Source organism: Mus caroli, unplaced genomic scaffold (assembly GCF_978045245.1).
Source record: "Mus caroli unplaced genomic scaffold, Mus_caroli_1 scaffold_2, whole genome shotgun sequence".
NCBI lineage: Eukaryota > Metazoa > Chordata > Mammalia > Rodentia > Muridae > Mus > Mus caroli.
Genome location: NW_028227257.1, coordinates 153,617,083 through 153,637,236, shown reverse-complemented (window position 1 = coordinate 153,637,236; position 20,154 = coordinate 153,617,083). Strand labels below are relative to the sequence as shown.

The window sequence follows — 20,154 nt, the reverse complement described above, 5'->3', positions numbered from 1 at the left end:
GATGTAGGTCTTCCTTGTCTGTGTATCTGTCTGTGGTTCTAGGGGATGGTATCAATCCTGCAGTTGGCTTAAACCTGATCCTGGGCACATATACCTTGCTACAAGACGAAAGCTTAGCAGTGTGTAGAGGACTTAGCTCCGGAGCTACAGCAGGCAGCCCCTTCAATGGTGTAGCATGACTGGGATGCCCTTCCCTCCATCCTAACGTGCTATGTGCCTTCCGTCTGGCGCCTGTGCAGGGAGGAGACTGACTCTAGTGACTCCAAGCAGGGCCTTCAGACACATACATACACAGGACCCCGAGAGAACTATGGGGTAGATCGGGGCTTCGTTGAAGCCTGGTGAAGGTAAGAGTGGAACCAGCTCTTGCAGGAGAAAAAAAGCAAGTCAGTGCCCCCAGCCCCCACGGTACTTCTGGATGTGGCCTCTCACTCTGAGACTAAACAGCCAGGTATCCCCAGGGCTAACACTCTCGGCTGACCATCAAAAGCCTCCCTGCCAGGGCCCCTGGGGACTTCTGAACACGGAAATGTCAAATGATGACATTTTCCCAACTTTCATTTCCGCCTCCCAGCTGCATCCCTGATAATAAACGGAGGCAGCCCCGCTCTGCCTCTCTCTCCTCAGACACCCAGCTCCATCCTCTGTGCTTTCACCTCCCCAGCTTTGTCAAACCCCAGCCGAGCTAGTGGTATGTGCTGGGGGAGTACAGGGATCAGGAAGGAGCGGTCAAGCCCTAGGAGAATTGCAAAAACAACTGTGCCGCCAGCACCAGCTCCCTAATGCTGACATCCTCAATCCACCAGGGTCTCACACACCAGCACTAGTGAGCCCTGAAGGAAGGAGTGCATTGAGCAACCTAGAGGATGGGTGACCCAGTCAAAGTCGGGGGCATGGATGTAAATCTTGGCTCCACCCCACCCGCAGGTGCTCTAACTCCAAATGCCCAAACTCTAGCAGCCTGCCAACCCATATACATGACAGAAGGCCGACCTGACTCCATCCCACCCCACCCTGCTCCACAATGTTTAGGGTTCAGGAATTTACATTTACTGTCAAGGTCCTATGTGGCTGAAATGTGCACCCTTCTTTAGAGAATAATCAACACTGGTCACACTACACACTGGGTCAAAGCCAGAGAAAGGGCCAGAGAGCGCATGTCCATATGGTCCACCTCTGGGTGCCTTGCAGAGACAGGGGTCCCAAAAGAATACACAAAGGAGATCAGTACATTCCAGCTGGACAGCAAGGCAGAATGACCAGGAAGGATCTGAGGAAAGAAGGGGTCTAGAGGCAGACCTCGTGGGAGAGCTACTTGCAGAGGAGGCCTCAGCAAGCCTGATTTTCCTAACTGCCAAGCAACAGCAACATCTGTCCTGTGAGCTCTGAGCAACTTAAGCATCAGCAACCAGACTTCAAGTTTCAGGTTTATAATCCTGCCCAGGCTTAAGTGACAGGCAGGCTGCAGGCAACTGACTCTGAGGACAGAATTACCCTTTTGCCCAGAAATGACAGAACTGTCCCTACTCCAGCCATAGGAAGCAGGCCCCTGTCCCTCTCCTCTGTGTGCACATACTGGTCCTGGCAGGTTGCAGGGTCCTGCCAGAGGGCTTATGTCACAGCAACTCGGCCTGACAGAACAGATGCAGCAGAAATGGGGTGTACTAACCCCAGCGAGTACTGCAGTGCCCTGACCCTGAAGCCAGATCCCCATTTTCTACTCACAAAACTCATAGCAAATGCCTATGAGGATCCTGGGTGCTATGAGGGCCTGAACACTGGCTGTGTCTGTAAGGGCATAGCTGAAAACATGTTAGAAAGGTAGATGTCACCTCCCAGTACCTTCCCCAGAGGTCAACACTAACAAGAGTTAGTGTGAAACATTCCAGACAGTTGCTCGAACAGCTGGAGAGATGCAGAGGATGGATCAGGGCAGTCAGTGGGGGAGCCTGACCCGGATCCTGGTTCCAAAGGGGCTTTAACACTTGGGCTTTTCTCTAAAAAATGACTGCATTTCTCCCTTGTTCGTGAAGTGATCTAGGCCCAGAAGTGTCCCTGAAGCACTTTCCAGGTGCTGAAAAATCTGGCAACATCTTAATTATATAACCCGAGGAGTCCAGGGAAAAAGAGTCGAGTGCATTCACAGCCAGGGATTCCAAGCCCCTCGGGAAAGACTGCAGGAGGGACCACTGGGGCAGAACGTGCTTGGTACACACTGCCCGTGAGAGTATTCCAAACGTGGAGCGGACAGGACTGGGCGTATAAGTCTAGGCTGAGGATGCAGCTTGGCAGTTACAAGCACTGCTGCTCTTCCAGAGGACCAGAACCCACATGGCAGCTCACTGTAGAGAGAATATCTTCTGTATTGTACAGAAGCACCACCTGTTTATTAAAGAGCCTATGGCTTAGGTAGGAAACAGGAGGTGGGACATCTGAGGAGAAAGAATTCTGGGATAGAGTTAGGCAGGAGATTAACTTGGGAAGATGTGAGGAGATGGATGCCTGGTGCCTGAGCATAGGTAAGCAGCCACATGGCAGAAGAAGTTAAAACTAGATCGTTAGTTATGATCTAGTCAGAGTAGCGCCTAGCTATATGGCCCAGGTATTTGTAAATATATTTTGAGTCTGAGACTTATTTCTGGGAGGAAGGCCAGGTCTATCTTTTACAGCTTACAAAAGTCTGTAACTCCAATCCCAGGACTCTCTTCCAGCGTCCATAGGCACCGTATAAACATGGCTCACAGACATACATGAAGGCAGCACTCACACACATTAGAAAGTAAAATGCATACTCATTGAAAGAGATGGCAGACACCAAACAACATCTCAGCAGCCACTAGTACTGACCTTGAATAAACCTGCCAGCATCCACCCACACCCCACATCCTATACCGTATAGATGTAAGCTCTACACAAACCTCTCTAAACACATTATTCAAACCCAAGACATATCCAAGGTAGATACACAAGACCACTCAAACTCACCATGCCATAGCTACCACCATTCCAGAGTTCAATCGTGCAAACCCAGGGGGCCGAGGCTCACTCTTAAGAAACAAGAAATATTCTAAAAAGAGATTAGACTAGTTTGAATGAACTAGCATGTGAAGCCATGCCACTTTCCTTTATGCTCCTCGAGTAAAAGTCAAATGTGAATGTAGGTGGGTGGACACATGGATGGATAGATGGGTAGATGTATGGGTTGATGGATAGATCGGTGAGTCAGTGAGTGGGTGAGTGGGTGGCTGGATGACAGATGAGTAGATTGGATGGATGGGTAGGCAGATATATGGATGGATAGGTAGATGGGTGAATGTTTGTAATGAATAAGCGGGTAATAGAGGAAAGATGGGTAGGTGGATGAATGGATGATTGGCAAATGGATAAGTGGGTGAGTAGGTGGATAAGCAGGTGGTAGACAGATGCATGAATGATGGATCAGATAGTAAATAGATGAGCAGGCAGTAATGGAAGGATAGATGAATGATGGATAGAGAGATGGATGGAGGAGTGAATAGCAGATAGATGGATAGTAAGATGGCCTGATGGATGCATGGGGTAAATGGGTGGATGGATGGATGGATAGATGAGTAGATGGATGGGGGGATGAGGGGGATGCATAGGTAGATGGACGGGTGGGTGGACGGACCGATGAATGGGTGGACGGACACTGGGTAGAAGAGATGTAGGGATGGTGGTTAGATGAGCATATGGTGGGTGGAAATGGAGTTGATAAATGAGTGGATTAGTAGATAGAAGGACAGATGGATAGATAGATGATACATAGAGAGATGGATAGATGCATGGACAGAGGGATAGAGATGGACTGACTGATGCATGGAGTAGGTGAGTGAGTGAATGGATGGATGAATAAGTGGATAGATAGATTGGTAGATGGATGCATAGATGATTGGATACATAGATAGGTGGATGAATGGGTGGATGAGTGAGTAGTGGGTAGATTGCATGGATGGTAGATAGGTTATTGGTGGAGCAGGTAGTGTATGAGTGGGGGAGTGGATGGATAAATGGAAGATGGAGGAGCTAGAAGGGACTGACAAAAGAAAAGAAGTTCCACTGTCTTCGTTTCTCTTCTCTTATGAGAAAATGCCCTGACAAAAGCAACTTAAGCGAGAAAGGGACTACTATTCTGGCTCATAGCCCAAGAGTACGGTCCATCACGTCGGAGAAGTCAAGGCAGCAGAGGCCTGAGGCAGCCAGTCACATCACAGTCAGAAAGCAGAGAGCATGGATGCCAGTTCACTTCACTTTGCCAATTATACAGTCCAGGACCTGAGAACCCTCAGTAAAAATGGGTCACACACATCAGTTAACTTAATCACGACAATTCCTCGTATGAATGCCCACAGGCTAAATAATCCCTCACACATGTCCCTGTTTCCTTGGTGATTCCACATCCTACCAAGTTGACAACACCTGCTAAACACGACAAAGTCTGTCCTTCATGATTCTGGTAACGACCACTTACTACATGCTTTGTGGCAGGCTTAGCTTACTGTGTCTAGATAATGAGAACTAGAAAGAAAAGGACAGCGCCCCAGGTCAGTCTGGACTGAACTGTGCAGTCCGAGCATGTGCATCTACGGGCTGTACCTCAGAAGCCCACAAGGACCAGCTGCTGATAACAAAACCTTTTCTAGTCCCAGCTGTACACTCCCAAGCCTTGCACATGGTCACTGAGGTCTACCCAGTGGACAGTAGACATTAAGAGATCCTCCTGCAGGCTACCTTTGTAACACCTCCTCTCACCCAGTGTGACCTCAAAAGCCTGTGTTAAAAGTGGTAGGGCCATCACTCATCATTGGCCTGGATCCCTGAAGGTCTGTGTGGAGCAGTTACATCCCCTCTGCCATGTTTGCCCACCCCCAACCCTCTGTGATGTCCAGCCATCTCCTATGGAAGCTGCCACAGTCTAGAACTATCTCTCTGGATAGACAAAACCAACACGAGCCAGGGCTGGCATATCTACACAGCACCTTAGTCTCCCACTATAACTCCAACTGTGACTCTCAGCTAGCGACTCCTCTAGCCAGACATCAGGGAGAGCAATCAATCCAACCAGATAGAAGCAATCAGAACAGAACTCCGCTGCCCTCAGAAGGATGCAGGAGCTGACCCTGCCAGGAATTCTGGCTCCTCTGAGCCCAGGCTGAAGACAGCGTACAAGGGCTAGGGAATGTGCCATCTGCAAGCCCTGCTTGCTTGGACAGACTGTGTGATCAGAAGAGTTTCCTGTCTGCAATTCTGCTGTCATTAAGGATCAATAAGCAGGAACTGCTCAGACCCAGCCCAAGCAGCAAACTCTCCTTATCAGCCACCACCATTCATCTGAACGCACTCGTGGGAAGAGCCAAATGGCACGATTATGAAGCTCATTTGAATATGTTGCCCCGGAAACTCACCTATCTGCCGTGGGAATCTGCAGCCCACACTGCTACATATTCAGGGACAAATCACCATAAATTGCTTTCCAAGTCCAGCCTGCATACCCATCCCGTTTTCTCGTTTTCTAAATATCAAAAGCAAGGTCAGTAAAAACTTGGCGGTACTGCCTTTGGAATGACAATCGCCAGCAAGAAGTGATTAATTATGAAACGTGTATAATCAGAGCTCTGCACTCAAGCTTCCAGCAGGAGGAGGCAGCAGAAACAAAAGCAAACAGAGACGCAGCCATTTCTCATTCCCAGCATCTTGCTGGAGTCTCATTATGCCAACACTGGTGTTTCTTGAAGGGATTCAGCAGGTTGGGAAAGACAGGATAAACCAGTCCTCAGCCACAGGGCAGCTGAGCGGCAGAAGGAGAAATACCACTGACCAATGATGAGTGAGGGCACCAACTGAAGAGTGGTGGGCATTACAGTAATGGCTGGACGTTCTTAGAGGAGCTGCGTGGATGGATGAATGGAAGGAAGGAAGGAAGGAAGGAAGGAAGGAAGGAAGGAAGGAAGGAAAAGAGGGAGAGGGAACTCAGGATCCCTCTGCCAAGCCTTCCTGATGAAGGAAGAAGAGAAAAAGATGACATTTTGAGTGCCACTTTGGCCTGCAAACCCAAGTTGGCTAACCCAGCCTTCAAGATTTCCACGCTGCACCTATCTTTACACACACACCCTAGGAATGACTGCTCTATTTTGCATTGAGAACAACAGAACCCAGAGAAACAATGTGACTTCACCAAGACCTCATGGTTGTGGAGGCCTGAGCCTGGCTATGGCTGAAAGCCCAGGTCCTAACCATGCAGGAGCCTAGGGGCAGATATAGCCATCTCCCCCAAAGTGGACAATGGTCCCAACCCAGACAGACTCAGCTGGCTACAGTGCTGGAGGAGCCATGTTGTCCTTCTAAAGTCTGTCCCACTCCTAATTAGGAACACGAAGCTGCGGATCCAGCCTGAAAGGTCTTCTGGACCACACCTTGCGCATAGCACAGAAAGACCAAAGGCAGGGATTAGACCCAAAGGACATTAGGGTGACAGAGACATTAACTGCACCAGTGGGATTTGGGTGGTAAGCTGGTCAAACATGGCTTAGACCTTCGTACCCAGCTAATCACGGCAAGAAATGGCAGCGGGCTGGGCCTGAAGAACAACAACCCTGCCTTCTTCCCTGTGTTCACAGCTCCTGCAATCCACCCTCCTGTGTCTCCGTGGGCTGCACTGGGTTGGGGCACACAGTATGACTCTGTGATGGGAGCTGGGCAAGCTGGTGGTGGAGTGACCACAGTCCTCAGTACTTCACACCTTCCCTGTCCCACTGCAATGGGCCAGCCAGGACACTGTGTAAGAGGGATCTGTCTCAAGGTGGATGGGAACAGGGGCCTAGGAAAGAAACTGAAATGCGCACCAGGGCAAAAAGTCTGACTAGGAGACCTTGAAGACAATCACAGCATTAATCTTAGGAACCAGGAAAGAAGAGGCTTGGGAGGAGGAGCCTATCTGCCCTCCTGGATGATAGGAAAAAGCTGAGCATTGTCTGAGCACATGTCCCTTTCTGGGCAGCTACTCCCAATGGAGAGGTTCCAAAGGCCTCTGTTAGACAGTAGCTCAGATGGAAGCAGATGAAGGATGCATAACTACATTAATAGTCATTAAGTGCTTACTATTTGCCGAGCATGTTATAGAAAGTATTTTAATTAATCTCAGATTGTGAATAAAACTGGCTGAGAAATATAAACTAGGAGAAACGTAAGGCCTGGGCTCAGGTCCTGCCACTGATGCACATCTCACTGAATACATCCCTATCTGTTATACTAGACCTAACAGATCATGGCACCCATGCTGCATTACTTCCCAGACCTCCGTCTATGCCCAGGCAGGCATCACTAATCAATCCTGGTGCTCATTCCTACTAAAACTGGGGCTACCTACATAGTGCACCCTTTGCAGTGTTCCCAGTAGCCACTGTTATCAGATACATGATCTACAATGAAGAAACTGCCCTCTTGGGAAGCTCCTAGACAGAACAGCCACAGGCTTCCCATGAGCACTGACCAGATTTGCAAAGCTCTTGAGTGTTGTATCTGAGACAGTACCAGACAGGGCTGGGTTATAGCAATCCCTACCAGAATACTGCAGCAAAATCCTCAGAGGAAGGAGCTAGGCCACCATCTGGTCCACACCCTTCAGTTAACAGACAGGAAACCTAAAACGAGCTCTGGAGATGACAGCAACCAAGAGGCCACCCAGCAATTTCCAGGCAGAACCCAGTCTAGGACAGAGGTTCCGCCTGCAGCCCAAGGCTCCTGTCTGCTGGCATCATCTGTGCTCAACATGACGGTACTTTCCCAGTCTCCTGCAAATTTCTTGCCAGGAGGACTTCCTTTATTCCCTCAAACCCCAAGGAGGCAGTTCTGTGGTGCTTCCATATACAAAGGAGCCACCGAGGTTCCTACATAGCCCTCTGACAACAGGACCTCACTCTTTAACCCTTGTTGCCCAGAAAGGCCAGCTGTCCATCTGGATGTGAGGATGATGACAGTGGCACAGCCTCCAAAACCACAGCCCGGTCGCCCAGCCAGGATCTGCAGCCCAATGAAGGACAGGAAGCCCGTCCACCCCATCCACCTGGCTATGACCGGCACATTCACCATCCGTGAATGCCAGCTCACTCATCCCCAGTAATTCTCTACCCCCACCTCGGAGGTACCCTGCATGGGCACCAGGATGCAGCACCCTCTGCTCAGCCAGTTGGCCAGGAGGGAGCACAGACAGTACAGTCACACTGGACAACACCCAAGCTCAGCTGATGGTGCCCCATCACATCCTTCCATGATATGACCCAAGACAGATGGAGATGAGGTTCCACATCCCATAGCACAGGCCCCTGCTGGGAGGGACAGGGTTCACAAAGGAGACTGGCATGTTGAAGTTTGGTCGGTTGCTATGCATTGTCATGCTAAATGTGGCCCCTAAGGTCTGGTTGCCTCAGAGTCAAGGAGGTCCTCATATACACCTCACAGTTTGGCCACCACTGCCTGTCCAAGAGCTCCCACTTCATACTCCCAAGAGCATGCACGCTCAAGTGCTGAATTCACACATAGACCTGTTCACATACACACACACACACATGCACATACATGCTCACACAAAGCTTGCGTAGACACACACCAAGACATACTGACAATTCACTCACAGCCACATCCAGGAATATGAGTTCACACCCTACATACACATGCTGACACTAGCTCACATAGGCAAGTGCTCACCAACACTCTAATTTCTTTGTGTGATGTATCAGTTATTATATCACTGTGAGAAAAGCAACTTTAGGAATTATTTCTTTTGGCTCGTGGTTTTAGGATACAATCCATCATGGCGGAGGGAAGTCCCGGTGGCAGGAACTTGGGGCTGCAGCCAGGAGTCAGGGAGGGATGAATGCTGGTACTCAGCTCACTTTCTTCTTTTTATTCCACCCATGGATCCCAGCCCATGGAAGGTACCACTCATCTCAGGCTGTCAGCTTACCTCCCTTAGCCTAGTCTGGCAAATGCCTCAGGGGATGCCCAGAGGTTTATCCTAGGTGATTTCAAACACTATCAGTTGGAGAACTAATATTAACAATCACCCAAGATTCAACACCCTCTTCTGGCATCCACGGGCCCTGGACACGCATGTGCTGTACAGACATGAGTGCAGGCAAGCTTTTTCAAATTTTACTTATTTTACATGTATGAGTATTTTGCCTACGTGTATGTCTATGCACCATGTGTGTGCTGTGCCTGCAGAGGCTAGAAGAGAGCATCAGATCCCATGGAACTGGAATTACAGACCATTGTGAGCAGTCAGGTGAGAACTGGGAATTCCTCTAGAAGAGTAGTCAGTGCTCTTAACACTGAGCCATTTCTCTAGCCCCATACACAATGTATTTATTTTAAAGGGCAGGAGGAGGCGAGGATGGCCACAAGGAGGGAAAGGCCAAGGCTGGCCTGGTGGAACCTTCTGCAGCTGGAAGGACTCCTTGAAGCTCCAGGAAAGAAGAGTGAGTCCTCCACACCCCAATTTTAGAATTCTTGCCAGAATAAATTCTTTTGCTTCCCTCAGTCCTGGGGATGAACCTCAGGCCTTATGCATGCTAGGCGCTCATGTGCCACTGAGATACACCCTGGCCCAGGTTCTTGGTTCTTGTGACACCATGACTGTAGAAGTTTATTTTAGAGTCTTTTCTTCTATCGCTGTGGGATGCTTGGATGCCCATCTACTTACCCAGATGGACACCATCATCTGCTCATCTAACACCCCCTGAGGGCTTACAGCGAGCCCTGGTGATTGATAAATGTGGCTCCACACGAAGCCTATAGCCAGTAAGCTCTATGAAGAAACACCTATTCACAGAGTCTGCAGAGAGGGCCTGTGGGCAACAGTGGGAAGGCACAGTTGAGCCAGCTGCACAACAACACTAAGTTAGCTGACGACTGGCTGTGCAGACACTTAAAATTTTACAAGAGCATACCGGAACAATGTGTAACAAAAACAAAACTGACTCTCCTGCCTCGAACACCTGTCCAGCTGATGGACAGGAGCAGACAGAGCTCAGCAAAGGGGTCCCCCAGGGACACACTGCAACCCTAGGCAATGAGCTTCCATCTCAGGGGGCTGGCAGTCAGCTTGGGCTAGCACTATATGCCCATCTAACCAGAGGACCCCAGACTCAGTTCCACTCTGAGGTTTAAGCACATCCTTCCCCCAAGGCTCACAAACAACTGACCACTCTCCATCAGTTGACTTTGGTGACCCTTGTGGTCTTGTGGCCAAGGAGGGGAATCAAAATTAATGATGAGATTTCAAACCATCAGCCAAAGCCCATCGAGACAATCAGCCATGCGACCTCTCAGTCGTATGCACAGCATGTGCGCACACACACTTGACAAAGCCACCCACATGAATATCACAGGTTCCTCCCTCAACCACTGGTTATGTGTCACCTACATACTTGCCCTACCTCCAGGTGGGACACAGGCCACCAAACCCAGTCCTTTGCCATCCAGCAAAGAAGGACTTCCTCCTGCCCTCATCCCTGGGGTCCAGATGCTCTGTCAGTGACTAGAAGCTACCACTTCCCAGAAGATCAACAGATGCTGGGCAATGAGGTCAAATCTCCATGCAGAAGCTAGTTTTTTCCTACAAATCCCATCAAGCTATCTACAAAAAAAGAAACTTCCCTGTACCTATGGAATACATCTATCAGAAGTTGCTTGAAAACAAGACTAGAGATGTTGTAACCTTGTGGAAGAGACAGCAGGTGTCAGGTCAATGAAGGAGAGCTGGCCTCTGTTCCTCCCCACCAGCCTGGGTTGACAAAGTCAGCTATCACCCAGGCCCAGATCCAGGGCTCTGAGTTGGCCTACCCCAACATCTCCTCCATCTATGAGCTGCTAGGGCACACAGAGAGGTTGGTCCTGCAGAGCCATAGCTACAGGATCTCCATGAGTCTGGGCAAGCATCCGGTATAGCAGATTGAACCAGACCAATGGTTTATTGCAATGAACATTATTTGGGCAAAAGGTGTTTGGGGAGAGGGAGAAACCAACTGTGTGACACCACATCTCCCAATGTCACTACAATGAAGAAACATGTGATGAAGAGGCACGAAGATGTAGGATCAGAGCAGTGCATGCACAGCAGAGCTGGAGACTTGACAGCTGTGACGGGCTGGGAGAAGGCTGCGGTTAATGGAGGAGCAGGTCCTTGTCCACTGGGGTCTCCAGGATGCTATGCAACAGGCTGGAGCTTGTGTGAACTCAGCCCCAGAAAAGCTGCCCAGTCACACAATCACTTTGGCTCTGAACAGCAACAACAGGATGACCCTGATGAAGAGCGGTCCATTTGCTGGATTGGACCTCCTCCTCCTAGAAAGACCTCCATGGTCCATGTTTCTCCTTGAGGCCATGCTGGTCAGTGGCTTGTGCTTTGGCAGGGAACCATGTTGACGCCAGAGACCCCATGGATGTTCACAACCCATGCTGCTTCCAGAAACCTGTGCTCCTACTGCCTGTGAAGGTTTTCTTCTCCTTTCTTCCTTTGGTGGGGACGGGAAGGTCATGGGAGGGACCGGGAGGTGAACACAGTCCTGGTGCATGATGTGAGAGTCCCAAAGAGGAAGCTAATCTTGTAGTGTCACCGGTGACTGCAGACATACAGTTGAGAAAGAGGAACATTTAAAGACTCCTGTGACAACTCCTGCCTCTACCCAAAGTCACAAAGTAACAGCCTAGAGAGGAAGCAGCCACAGGGAACTGTGATAAGGATCTCTCCACAGCTGATGGCTTCTGGGGGGGTGCAGGTGGAGAAGGACGCAGCTTCCCTGAGGGGGTAGACGCGGGGAGTCTGACCATGTCCTAGTGAGCATGTGGACACCACAAAGTGGACTTGTGGTAAGTTTTTATTTGTTTGGTTTTCTTTTCCTTTCTTTTTTGGGGAATGGGAGGTCATGGGAGGGGCTGAGAGGTGAATGTCATCACAGTGCCTGATGTGAGAGTCTCAAATAATCAATAAAAATAGTATGTTAAAAAAAATTAAACCTGCCAGGCGTGGTGGCGCATGCGTTTAGTCCCAGCACTTGGGAGGCAGAGGCAGGCGGATTTCTGGGTTTGAGGTCAGCCTGGTCTACAAAGTAAGTTCCAGGACAGCCAGGGCTATACAGAGAAACCCTGTCTTGGAAATAAATAAATAAATAAATAAATAAATAAACCTACAGAGACTTCAAGTGGAAACCTAAGGGTTTGTTGGAAAGTCAGCTGTGTCAGATGGTGTTTTGCCAAAGCAGACATGTGAAGAAACATTTTGCTGAAGCAAACACAGGTAAAAGGATGTTCTGCTAGAGCAAGCATGTGAAAAAACACATGGAAGATTCATCACTGATGATGCGCACGTATTGGTCTTCCTGACACTGTGTAGTTGAGATGCCTTTGTCGGGACTCCATAGAGAGAAACACACCAAAAAACTTCTGGTGGTGTGATGCGGCTTCTTGCCGCTTCTGCAGACTCAGCCTCAGGGCAGTTGGCAGAGTGATGTCAGCTGAGACAGATGCTCGTGCTGAGGCAAGCCAGGCGATCTTTGGAGGGAGTATAAATGGGACTCAAGGGATGGTGAGAGGGGCTTGCTCATGGAGCTAACTCCGCAAATGCTTCTTGGTCTCCCATCTTCGCTGATCCTCACTTGGCTGAGAGCAGCATGGCAGGAAACGTCTCCTGGTGTGCTTGCTGATGCTGGTTTCTCATTCAGCTGAAGCCGGGTTGTTCCTGCTAAGCTGTGCCATGGCTACTGCTAGCCCAACACTACTGAACTTGACTGCGGGGGGGGGGGGGGGGGGGGGGGGGGGGGGCGCGGGTGTATCCAAGAAGTGTTTGCAAGTAGATTAAGCTGCTGCTGCTGTCCTACAAGCTGAACTGCTGACTTCCTGACTATGCAGATGGGATTTGCTCCAAAGAACAATTTCTAAACAGGTCCACTTCCCCCACCCCCACCCCTCTTCCTTTCTACTTCACTACCTCTGGTGGGTAGTGGGCTACAAGGGAGGTTAAAGCATTTAAGAACCATGATTAAAAGTAGCCTTTAAAAAATTAAAGCTACAGAGACTGGGCAGTTGTGGCTTCTATCCTTTCATTCCAGCACCCGGGAGGGCAAAGGCAGGTAAATATCTGAGTTTGACCAGCCAGCATGGTCTAGTGAGTTCCACGGCAGCCAGGGCTACAGGGAAACCCTTTCTGGAAATAATAATAATAATGATAATTATAACAACAACTATAGAGACCAGAAGATGGCTCAGTGGTTGAGAGCACTTGCTACTCTTCCAGGAGACACAGATTCAAATCTCAGAATCCACATGACAGCTCACCACCTAGATGGTTGTAATAATGAGTTCTGTTCCTAGCATCCACATTGGCTGCTCATAATTGTCTGTAACTCTAGCTCCAGGAGACCCAGCACCCTCTCTGAACTCATGTGGTGCACGCACACACGCACGCACACAAATGTTTTTTAAACTAATAAAAAAATCACCTGTAGCTTTCTATTTAAAGCACTTAAAGTAGTCAGCTTTTTCTCTCAGTCCTACAAAAGCTCCGGCCACTCCTGGTCTGACAGACTGCAGTGCCCGGAGAGACAGGTATGATGGGCAAACCAACGCACTAGAGATTCCATGCAGACCCCAGGCTTATACCCACCCCTCGTCATGTACCAATCAGGAACATCTAAGGGACCCCACGCCAATCTCCCTCATCCACATTTCAAAAGGTCCACTTACGACCCACAGGCTCTTCCTGTGACTACCATGAGAACAGCTTCTAAAGCCTTTGCGCCTTCCCAAAGGTGTGTCTCCAAACGACCACACAACTAAGATGTGCATCAAATCCTGTCAATGGCTTCTGAACCAGCCCCTCCACGTGCTGAGGCCAGAGTGCCCAAGGCCTTCCCAGCCACGAGGTCACACTGCTCAGGGCAGCCTTCTGCATGGCTGTGTCCAGCTGGAACTGGGTAGCACCAGCACACTCCCATCTGCCACTTCACGGTCTGGGTAGCTCGGCGTCCCTGTCACATTGATGAACAGCCTGGCACAGCCTGGTGCATCTCATAGAGCTCACTAACCCCAGAAGGGTAAGAGGCCCAGTGACCACTATGCCCTGTGGCTACCGATGCTGCACTGAAGTAGCTAATTGCTTGTCACGAGGCTTGGACACATGCCACACACTGTGTGCACAATTCAGGACACAGACAAGTTTCCTGAGTAGCCCTCCTCCATAGTAAAGCAACAAACAGTACAGTCGTGTGTGTCCTTCCTTGAACTGCTCCAAGCAGCCATGAGAACTCTGAAATGAGCTGTCCCAGTTAGTGGCCAAGCACAGCCCAACAGAGAGGCTGATGCTCACACAGTCCAAGAATCCCTCACAGACCTGCCACAGAGCACACACCTACTCCACAGGCAGAAAGAACAAGAGATGCCTCAGGTGTCCTCCACAGAGCAGCTACCCAAACGCTGACCTTTGGCCCTCCATGGGGCCACTCCCCCTAAAGGCTGAACTCACTGTGGGAATTTTACTATACCCATCCTTGCAGACTCCCGCTGGAGCCTAGAAAGGTTACAAATTATGCCTCAGTTATGACCTCGGTCAAGCCAAGCTGCTGATGTGGCTCCATGTTCACCTATAAGACGAAGATGGGGGACCACCTGGTCTGAGCACTAACTAGGAGCCTAGAATCTTAGTCTATGTAAAAGCCAATGAGGATGGAGAAAGGAGCAAGAGAGGAGGTGGGTCACCTGGGCCCTGAAGCCAGAAAAGCCCTGAGGGCATCCCTGACCCCAAACAGGTCATAATCATGACCAAAACCATGAGGACAGCACATGATAGGCCGGGTCTCATCCAACATCCTGCCCACCATAGCCTAAAAGCATTAGAAAGACACAAAACCTCTGTCCTGGGGCTGGAGATGTGACTCGGTTGGTAGGATGCCCACTGATATGCATAAAGCCCTCTTTTTAATCCCAAAACACCATAAAATAGGGCATGAGGGCCACACCTCTAATCCCAAATCCCAGCACTTGGGAGGTGGATCATAAACTCTCTCTTAGTCATTCTTGGCTACATACCCAGTTCAAGGCCAGTCTGAAATACATGAGACCCTGTATAAAATGAGGTGGAGGAGGAAGAAGAGGAAAAGGAGGAAGAGGAAGAGGAGGAAGAAGAGGAAGGGAAAAAGGAAGGCGATGATGAAGAAGACAAAGACGACAAAAGGGGTAAGGTAGAGAGAAAACTCTATCCTGGAAAAGAGAGGGCTCATCTTGTGATTGTGGTCTGAGCTCTGAAATGGTCTCAGCTTTGGCATGGCCTGAGCTAGGGACAGGTGGAGATCATAAGGCATCACACACTAACCCCCTCTCCCCCCCCCCCCCCCGCCGCCGCCACCGCCTAGCCATTGCCTGTGCCCGTGTCTAGGGAGTGTAAATAGCAAATCTCCCTCTGATGACATAAGTCCACCCCGAGAAAATGAGAAGGATGCTGGGGCCTATTCCTCAGAACACCTTACAGCATTGCTCATCCTAATGTGATGTACATACAGTGTGGGAAATAGCCACTTCCAGAACAGCCCAGAGACCCATCCATGGCTAAGCACTACTAGTGGCCAGGGCAGCACCCAGTTCCTTCACACCTGGAGCTCAGCCAGGACCTGAGAGCAGACAGTTCTGCAGTTTGACCAGGCTGTCCCAAGCATGGCAGGTACAGAGATGAGCTCTCCCTCTGAAGCAGCCTGACAGCAGGAGTCCCAAGCTACTGACAGAGCAGATGCAACAGGAGCCTTGCAGGTGAGAGCTCACCAGAGAGTGAATGGCTCCGAGGCTCAGGCACTGGTAGATGGGACAGGGTGGCAGTGAGGGCCAATCAGCGGGCACAACCTCTGACCCCACACCACCGGGGATGCTCGGACGGAAGCATGAGGAACTGAGAGCTAGATGGGGTACCGAGAGAGCAATTGCAGGTCTGGGGCTTCCTGGGTGGAAGTAAAGCAAGCCCACCCACTCACCCACGGCTTCCTGGGAGGGGCCCAGCGGCGGCCAGGATTCCTGAAATAAGGATATCTAGGCCTGCAAAAGCTTTACACCTAGGATCCCCTGCCTCAGCACCTATGAAACACCAACTGTCCCCAAAGACACAGCCTTAGATCTTCACTGAATGGAGAAGTGAAAAAAAACAAAAAAACAAAAAAAAAAAAAAAAAAAAAAAAAAAAAAACAAATGAACTAGCAGAGAACAGAGGCCAAGGAGGGCACAAAACTGTCAATGGTTACATAGTGAGTAAGGTGGGGGTGGCAATGTTCCCTCTCTTCCCTCACCAGTAGCCCCTCCCCCCCCCCCCCCCCCCCCCGTCTTCTCAACCCCAAGGACTCCAGCTCTACACTGGTCTGGAATAAGCCTCCTAATGCAAGAGGGAACAGAAGGGAAAGCTCTTAGGAAATCACTTCCCTACTATCCCATGACAGAAAGATGGGGCATCCCCAGACTCTCCATGAGCAATGGAAGCCGAGGGCAGGTCCAGCAGATGAGCATCAGCCATGCAGGGCCTGGAGTCACACAGCCCACTAGTATGATAGACAGGGAAGGGTAGTGGATGCCAGCCCTAGAGGGGATACCCAGAGCAGGCACAGCTAGTATCAGAGAGGTCCTGCCAGCCCTGTTCTCATGTTTGCCTTAAACACAGGCTGCACAGGTGTCCGGACCGAGTGGCTGGACCCTTTTACAGTCACAGTCCACACCTGAGAGACAGGACATCTGTGGGAATGCCAGAAAGCAGAAATAGACAAAAGGCCTGGACTCTTCATCTGGTAGGCAAAGAGAGGCACTAGGCAAGGTACAGTCAATTTACATCCTGTGGGGTAAATGTGGAGCAGCCTTGATGTGTCCCTGTCACCTTCCCAACACAGTAAGAAGAATGACACCAGCCCTGACAGCAGCCAACTGTGCTCAGTGAAATAAGCCAGACACAAAGGAACAAAAAGCATGCGACTCCACTCACACAAGATGCCTACAAGTCAAAGTAGGAGAGCAGATGTCAGGAGCCGGGAGAGGAGCACAGGAGTGTCTCTTGGGGACAGTTTTAATTTTGAAGACAAGAACTGCAAGTGGGGGGAGGGGTGGCTCAGCTGGTAAAACATGTGCTGTGTGCCTGTGAGAACCCAGCGGTCAGATCCCCAGGATCTACACAGATGTGAGATGGAGGCGGTGGCCTTCTGTAATCTAGCACTGAATAGGGAAGCTGGTCAGCCAAGACAACCACATCTGGAAACTGAGTTCAAGCGAGAGCCCCTGCCGCAGTGTATAAGGTGGAACATAAAGCAGGAGAGACGAGAGACCATCAACTCCTGATGTCCACATATCTACACATGCTGATACACAAATGCACACATGCATACAGACATGCAAACACGTTCACGCACACACGCACCTCACATGCAAAGAACAACAAGTGGAGGAAATGGTAGCAATGACGGCCACACGGATGCTACTGAAGCGCATGCTCAGGAACGCTAAGAAAGCGCTAAGTGTTGGCTGTTCTTCCAGAGGACCCAACGCTCACAAAGCAGCTCGAAACTGTCTGCAATTCCAGTCCCAGGGGATCTGGGACACTCTGTTCTGGCCTCTGCTGGTACTGCACATACATGGTGCACAGACATGGATGCAGATAAAATACCCACACATACTCTTTAAAATGCTGTGGTTCAAGCAAGCATCCCTGATCCCAGAGCACCTGTGAGAAATGGAAGGCAGAGACAGGAGACTATCCAGAACCTCACAGACCAGTTTGCCTGGCTTATACATCAGCAAAAAGCACTGTCTCAAAACAAGGTGGATTGGGGTTGTCCTCTGATCTCCACATGTGCATCATAGTATGCATACACACCCCAACACACAAATACACACCATGTACCTATCACACATACAAGCTACATGCCTCCCCTACACACACACACACACACACACACCATAAACTGTTGCACTAGAATACTGACCCCAAAGTGTCAGCTCCAAGAATAAAGTCTTAGGACCCCTTCCATCTCCCTGTGGCACAGGCTCCAGTCACCCCAAGTAGTATCCATAGAAACCACTGCCCAGACAACAAGCCCCTCTCAGCTGCGGCTCCGGTTCAGAGTTGTAATAAGGTGTGGCACAGCCTTATTACAGGTGAGGTACGGCTGGGTCTCATTGTGTCACAGCTATATAACAGCTGGGTTCACCTCAGCTGGCACCTGAGAAAGTGATTTTCTGCAAAAGGGACATCCCCAGGCTGGCTTCAACATACTTGATGTTCAGTCCCCAAATCCAAGGGTAGGGTGCGATTACTTGTTGTAAGAAAAAATATTAAAAAAAAAACAATTTTTATTAGATATTTTCTTCATCTACATTTCAAATGCTATCCCGAAAGTCCCCTATACACTCCCTCTGCCCTGCTCCCCAACCCACTCACTCCTGCTTCCTGGCCCTGGCATATAATCTTTGCAAGACCAAGGGGCCTCTCTTCCCATTGATAGCTGACTAGGCCATCTTCTGCTACATATGCAGCTAGAGACACGACGAGCTCTGGGGGTTCTGGTTAGTTCATATTGTTGTTCCTCCTATAGGCTTGCAGACCCCTTCAGCTCCTTGGGAACTTTCTCTAGCTCCTCCATTGGGGGCCCTGTGATCCATCCAATAGCTGACTGTGAGCATCCACTTCTGTGTTTGCCAGGCACTTTCATAGTCTCACAAGAGACAGCTATATCAGGGTCCTTTCAGCAAAACTTTGTTGGCATATGCAATAGTGTTTGTGTTTGGTGGCTGATTATGGGATGGATCCCTGGGTAGGGCAGTCTCTGAATGGTCCTTCCTTCCATCTCAGCTCCAAACTTTGTCTCTGTAACTCCTTCCATGGGTATTTTGTTCCCCATTCTAAGGAGGGACGAAGTAGCCACACATCCCTTCCTTCTTGAGATTCATGCGTTTTGCAAATTGTATCTTGGGTATTCTGGGCTAATATTCACTTATCAGTGAGTGCATACATGTGAGTTCTTTTGTGATTGGGTTACCTCACTTAGGATGATATCCTCCAGATCCATCCATTTGCCTAGGAATTTCATAAATTCATTGTTTTTAATAGCTGAGTAGTACTCCATTGTGTAAATGTACCATATTTTCTGTATCCATTCCTCTGTTGAGGGATGGATGTAAGGAACAATATTAACAGCACTCATACACTATCTAATTTTCCGCTCCACAATAAGACATGGCACGCCACCTTGTGAGTCAGTAATCATTCTTAGAGGGGACACTGAGCCTGCACCATCCACAAGACACTTTACAGACGGTACACAGGGATCACACCAGAGCTGCATCTCAGGGACAAGAAGTGTCAAATCCACCAAGGAATCTGAGACAGAACAAGAGCAAGACAGGGGACCCAGGCCCTGAGCTCCACAGGCTCTGGAAGGCCATGCCTCCTGGAAGATCACAGAGAAATCCACAAAGGTGTGAAGCATGTAAAGGATGCTACAGGACCTCAAATCAAGTCACTCCATGTCACTTGGCTTGAGTTCCTTGTGCAGGATATTATAAAACAACACTGCTGTCCTCAGAGGCCTGAACCGGGCTACAGACTCTGAAGAGAACCAACACACACACACACACACACACACACACACACACACTGGCTGCCAAAGTCACAGCAGCCAGCCTCTGGGCAAGACCTAATGTGGAGGTTACTTCCCTGCTACAGAGCAGGTCCCAGCTGCAGGCTGACACCAAGTGAGGCTTGGGAAAGCAGAATGGTTTCCTATGAGGCAGGGAGGGCAGAGTCAGCCCTGGCTGGGAATCGCACAGCCTCTGTAATCTGAATGCACAAATAAGGCCAGCCAGCACCTGCCTCTGCAAACACTGGGCATGTCACAGAATCACAGGCTGTCCCTGGGGCATCACAACTTGCCTGACAATCTCATTAGTTCTCCCTTCCTTCCATGTCCTGTTAGACGTAACTGGCTTTCCAGGCAGCAGCTATCTTAAGTAACGATGAACCAACAGTCCAGAGCCTCATACAGGACACTGGCTCTGCTACTCAGCCTCCACCCCTCCTCTGTTTAAGACCAAGGCATCTTGTCCTGGCCAGTTCTTCCAACACAA

At 49.8% G+C, this 20,154-nt stretch overlaps 1 protein-coding gene across 4 annotated transcripts in view; it reads right to left on the bottom strand.

Moving 5' to 3' along the window:
* Positions 1 to 20,154, bottom strand: part of Vav2 (vav guanine nucleotide exchange factor 2) — a 163,809-nt gene that overhangs the window by 76,265 nt on the left and 67,390 nt on the right. The gene's annotated exons all lie outside the window — the stretch shown is intronic.